General features: G+C 35.2%; 1 long non-coding RNA gene across 1 annotated transcript in view; it reads right to left on the bottom strand.

Annotated features, from left to right (window-relative positions):
* Nucleotides 1-750: 750 nt before the first annotated feature.
* The window catches only part of LOC135197798 (uncharacterized), a 6,667-nt gene continuing 1,535 nt past the window's right edge, over nt 751-5,882 (bottom strand). The window contains exons 1-3 of the long non-coding RNA XR_010310665.1: nt 1,484-5,882; nt 1,064-1,142; nt 751-970 (exon numbers count right to left, since the gene is read on the bottom strand). The exon at nt 1,484-5,882 is cut by the window's right edge and continues 1,535 nt beyond it. This is a non-coding gene — a long non-coding RNA (uncharacterized LOC135197798). The remainder of the gene's footprint in view (nt 971-1,063; nt 1,143-1,483) is intronic.

Raw genomic sequence — 5,882 nt, 5'->3', positions numbered from 1 at the left:
CTTATCCATTTTTTCCCTCTCTTTCTCTTCAACTCTGGTGTCCCATGGTATTGCGACATCAATGAGTGATACTTTCTTCTTGACTTTGTCAATCAACGTCACGTCTGGTCTATTTGCATGTATCACCCTATCTGTTCTGATACCATAGTCCCAGAGGATCTTTGCCTGATCGTTTTCTATCACTCCCTCAGGTTGGTGCTCGTACCACTTATTACTGCAAGGTAGCTGATGTTTCTTGCACAGGCTCCAGTGGAGGGCTTTTGCCACTGAATCATGCCTCTTTTTGTACTGGTTCTGTGCAAGTGCCGGGAATTCGCTTGCTATGTGGTTTATGGTTTCATTTTTCGTATTGCACTTCCTACATATGGGAGAGATGTTATTTCCGTCTATCGTTCTTTGAACATATCTGGTTCTGGGCCTGATCTTGTGCCGCTGTTATCATTCCTTCAGTTTCCTTCTTTAGCTCTCCCCTCTGTAGTTGTTATTGTTATTGTTATTGTTATTGTTATTGTTATTGTTATTATTATTATTATTATTATTATTATTGTTATTATTATTGTTATTATTATTATTATTATTATTATTATTATTATTGTTGGTTGTTGTTGTTGTTATCTTCCAAAAGAATATGGTGTTCATTTTAAAGACGTAAAGGAAATGTCAATGTCCTTTAAATAGAAATATGAGAGACTACTGGGATCCCCAGTCGTGGTCAATTCTCTACTGGATCATCTGCACCATCATTAAGCACCTTTTTTCATGTTGCCCCACGTTGGGCGCCATAAGCCGAACTCCATAAAAATCTGTGGTTTTAATAAAGGTTGAAAGGAAAAATATCATTAAATGTGATATTTGTTACATAAATAAGCATTTAAAATAACGTAGTAACGTAGTTACAAACAATTTGTGGGAGAACAAGGCAATTCACGTAGATCATAGGGCGTTTCCTTCGTTCAGCTTCGCTCGCTGTCTGTAAAGAAATATTCAGAAGATTAGTATCGAAAGTCATGGTCATTCGTGTAGAAGAATATACCCATAAGAATAATAACCCACTTAAAATTACCTTACAATTGAGCAACTGAGGTTTACATCAGTATCAGGAAGGAAATAAAAGGGCCGATACACCGAAGCCAAACACCTTCCTGAAATAAACGGTAAACCTAATATAAATTTGCTCGGTCGTAATATGGGAGACAATCCGTCATAAATATAACCACTCGAAACATTAATGTATTAGACGAGTCTCTCACCCAAGTGTTAACAACGTGAATTTATGAATAAGCTAGAGCTACTAGTCCGAGAGCTATAACACCTGAAAGGACAAGAGAATACGATATATAAAACATATTGACCACAAAAAACTATTACGAATCTTCATACGATTAAAAAATGACAGACAGGAAAACTTGAATAGGTAACACAAGGCACTGAGAGTTCGCAATGATAACCTTAAAAATAAGCCCTATATATTCTTGGTACTCACCATTGTCGAACCATGCAGATGGATTTTGGCAGATGTCCACAAGAGGGTGACGTAGACCAGGGATCCCAATAAAAGTCTTTAGCTTAAGACAGGCATGTCGGACGAATCAAATATGAACCTTTCCAGGTGAGTTAGGTCTCTGCTCTGTCTGACGGCCGGGCTGCCTCGCTCCTCGTCGCCGTTTTCGCTCAAGTAAAGCATATGAAAGGAGGAGGAGTTAGTAAACTATCCATCTTTTAAAGACTGGACGGCAGGAAAGACAGTTTGACGGTACCAAGAGTAGGGCAATTGAAATACCAAGTTCTTAATAATTACTAGTTTTTCCTGTCGCCAAGTGAAAATATGAAATGTCTTGTACAACTTTAGAACAAGCATATGAATCTTGATTAACTTTGAAAATTTGGACACTTCATTCAAATCAATTAAATGCTCACTTTGAATTGAAAGGGAAACATTAGTTGTGTCAGAAGTATTCAGTGAGTAGTTTGTTACTTTTTGATCTGCCATAGGATTAGGAACTACTACATCAAAATTATCATTATTTCCAATTTCTTCACTAATTTCTGTTCTTAGAAATTCTGGCCCTGAAAAGTAATTAGTTCTTTTGAGTACCTTATAGGATATGCACCTAGTGATACAATCAGCCGGATTTAGTATTCCACTTATGAAACTAAACTTAACAGGGTGCTTATTACAAAGCCTCTGAAGGAGCTCTAACCTGTTCAATATAAATACACATTTCTTGTTCATTTTGTCCAGTGTATTAACGTACCCATTGATCCAACTTAAAGACACCATACTATCGGTATACAAAACCAAGTCTGCAATTTTAATGGGTGTTGGACATTGTGGGCCCGTTATCTCCTGACATAAATCAGTTAAGGTTTCTGTCCCCAAAACAACGGCTTGCAATTCTAGTGAAGGAATGCTTTTATTCTCTAATTGTCTGTTCACTAACCTATTTTTAGCAAGAACAAAGTTAACTTCTAGCGTCGAAATATCCTGGATAAAAACAGTAGTGCCATAAACAGATTTACTGCTGTCTGTAAAAGCTATTAGCCTGTATGAACTATCTTTCACCTACAAATCTTTGGATTTCAATTTCTGGCGTAGCATTTACTTGTTTGCAAATGTTCTTCCATTCCTTTTGTTGCCTATTCGATAACTTTTTATCCCAACTGAGAGGTTTGTCAGTCTGCAGACTGTGCATGAATAAGCGAGCTCTATTTGAAATAGGTTCATTATAATTGTATGGATCAAAATTCAGAGCAATGCTTTTCAAAACCAACCTTTTATTATCAGCCTCTGGATCCAACTTCAGTTTGCGAGTTGAAATCTTGTCTGTGATCTTATCCCAATTGAGTCCGAAGAGTTTTACTACTTTTGGAGTCTCTATTTCTAATTTACGATCAATATCACTTTGCAAGGTTTCATCATTAGTAACAAATTGCTGCAGAACAAACTTATAAGGGTGAAAAATTTCATTCAATTTTTGAAAACCCCATCGTTAGCAGTAAATGCGCCATTATCCATGTATAATAATGAATAAATTAATTTCTTAAAGTTCCTCAATTCAATTGGGTCAACTCTTGCGTCCAGAATCAAAATTTTAAAATAAAGAACCTTCCATTAGTATTGTTGGGCTACATCGTAAACCAAAGCTAAGTCTGAGATTGCGATAAGCAATATAAGTGAAGTCTCCCATGTTAAGGTTTTTAAACCAGAAAAACAAAAGTTTGTTCTGATCAGCTTCCTCTAAAGCAATTTGTTGGCATGCCTTTTTCAAGTCAAAGCACATCAAATATTTATCAAATGCAATTTGAAACAAACAAGTAGATATCTTCTGATTAAGACAAGGTCCAGCCCACATGGCTTGATTGTGACTTATAACAGGATTACTCTTTGAACTATTTTCACATAAATTTGATAGGAAAACTATTCTACATTTAGTGGTGTCCCTATCTAAATTGAATATTCCCATATTAGGTAGGAAGCTATACTCAGGATGCTGAGAACAAAATGCTTCTAAATTCTCTATTGTTTCTATCAAACCTAGTTTTTCTTGTTCCTTAATATTTTCATCCATCAATTTAATCAAATTCCCCTGTTTGGACAGTTTCTTGTGTGTAGCTTCCAATATTTTCTTAGACAAGTTAAAATTTTTTCCTAATAAATGCGAAACTACCATTCCATAACAATGGCATTACTAATCTATCATCTTCATTCCTACGAGTGTTCCTAAGTAAGAACTTCACTAACTTCCGATTTACTTCAGTAGTTTCCTCATCTAGTCCTACATATTCATGAAAATGATAAGAATCTTGTTCTAGTATTTGAGAAGCGGCTCTTTCTAATTCCTCATCATTAACCACACCAATTTGGTCAAAAATGTTAGTTTTCCTCTTTAGGGTTTTCAAAGGTTATTACATTAGACCTAAAGCAAGAAGTCATGGGAAAAAGACTTTCCAATACATTAAAACTTTCTTCATATACAACAGTTTATCATAATGCAATATAAGGAATTGGAACCAAGAATAAAATCTATGTTGGAAATAGAGTCACTACCCGTCCTTAGAAAATTATCAAAAAGTTCATACCCTCTTTCTGTAAAGGATTGTACAATTAAACTTAAGCCAGGTAGTTTCAAATTCAAGTTAATTTCGGGAACACAAATAGCTTCTATGTCATGTGTGTCATGTCCAAACTTTACCTTAACTTCTACTAATTTAGAATTATACTTCCTTGGGCCATTAAATCCATTAACAGTAACCTGCAGTTTATCCTTAACAATTCTGTAAAGCTGTCCCTCTAGAGCCCTTTCCGATATAAAGTTGGCGTGACTACCAGAGTCCATTAACCCTCTTACCTTCGTATTTCCAATGAGGCATGAAAAGGTAGGCAACAAAGAGTCTATACCACCATTACTTTGGAGGGAGGCACCTGGATAAATTACTTTACTTTGAGTAGTTTTCTTTGTGGCTGTACCCCTATGCTGCTTCTGCTTAGGTTTGGTATCAATGGGAATGGATACAGTCTCTTTCACTGAAGGATTAACAGAATCACAAGAACATAGAAATGAAAAATGCCAACCATAACATTTACTACATTTCCTTTTAAATCTAAACTTACAAAAATTTTCCCCATGTCCTAGATTTGCACATCTAATGCAAGCATTAAGAGCTTTTAATTTATTTACTTTTTCTTTTGGGGTGATATACCTAGTGCATTTATCAATGGGGTGCTTAGAAGAAATTGCATTTTGACAAAGAGTACATTAAATAAAGGGATTAACGTTTTCAACATCCACCTTAATAGTTAAATTGGAGCTTTTGGGATTGAACCTATTCTTTGCTACCGAAGCTTCTTCCATAGGCTTAGTAGCGGAACAAACATTCAAATAACGTTCATTACATTCAAAGAAATTTTCCACAATTTGTACAGTTGTAGGTTTTGAGTTTCCCGATACTTGAATCATAATGTTCTTAAAAGTATCATTCATCCCTTTAAGGAAGAAGTATTGTAAAACATCATCAACACTAATGTTCAGAGTCTTCACGGCCTCTTGTATTTTCCTAATATTACTAATGTATTCAAATGGTTCAGAATTTTCATCTAACTTCATATTTACCAATTGTTTCAGTACATTAAATTTTTGAACTGGAATAGAAGCAAAAGCTTCTATTGCATGTGAATAACCTTGCCTATCTGCCTCTAATGATTTTATTAAAACAGCAGCCTTACCAGAAATTTGCTGCTTTAGCAAAAGTAGTTTATCATAATCAGTCTACGAAAATTTACTTGTAGATTCTTCAAACTGTCTGAAAAACAATTCTATATTTTCGCCATCATTGCTAGCAAATTTAGGCAAAGGAGCTACTGGACTCTTAAGGAGGCTATGGGGGGTTTCATGCAGTTCAGCTGGTGACAAAGGAAGTATATTTTCTAATTGAATTATCAATGGAATAACTTTGTCTAAATATTCCTGGCAAGAACTAAATTCAGCATTAAATTCTGCTTCGTTCTTGGATGAGGACCATTTGATTGAAGAAATCTTGCTATCATAATTTCGTAAGTCTTCCTTATAACATTTCAACCTATAAATTAGCGTTGACCTATCGACATCACTCAAACTTCTAAAAGTACCTGAAGTTTTGAATATTTTAGTAACCTGAGACCTTACAGTCTTCCTGCACATTGCTAAATACCTTAGTTCCTCTTCCATTATTAAATGTTTTCTTATAGAAAAATAATCTGAATAAATTCAAATTATCCCCATCGTTAACTCAGACAAACTCTTAATACACAAAACCCAACCTGCAATGCCACCCTATCGTCGCCTATATGGAGACTAAAGCCTTCAGAGTCACTGTTCGGGCGCCATTTCAAAAACTTTATAGAA

This window comes from Macrobrachium nipponense, chromosome 21 (assembly GCF_015104395.2).
Source record: "Macrobrachium nipponense isolate FS-2020 chromosome 21, ASM1510439v2, whole genome shotgun sequence".
Taxonomy (NCBI): Eukaryota; Metazoa; Arthropoda; class Malacostraca; order Decapoda; family Palaemonidae; genus Macrobrachium; species Macrobrachium nipponense.
The sequence above is the reverse complement of the archived record's forward strand: the minus strand, read 5'-3'. Positions and strand labels throughout refer to the sequence as shown.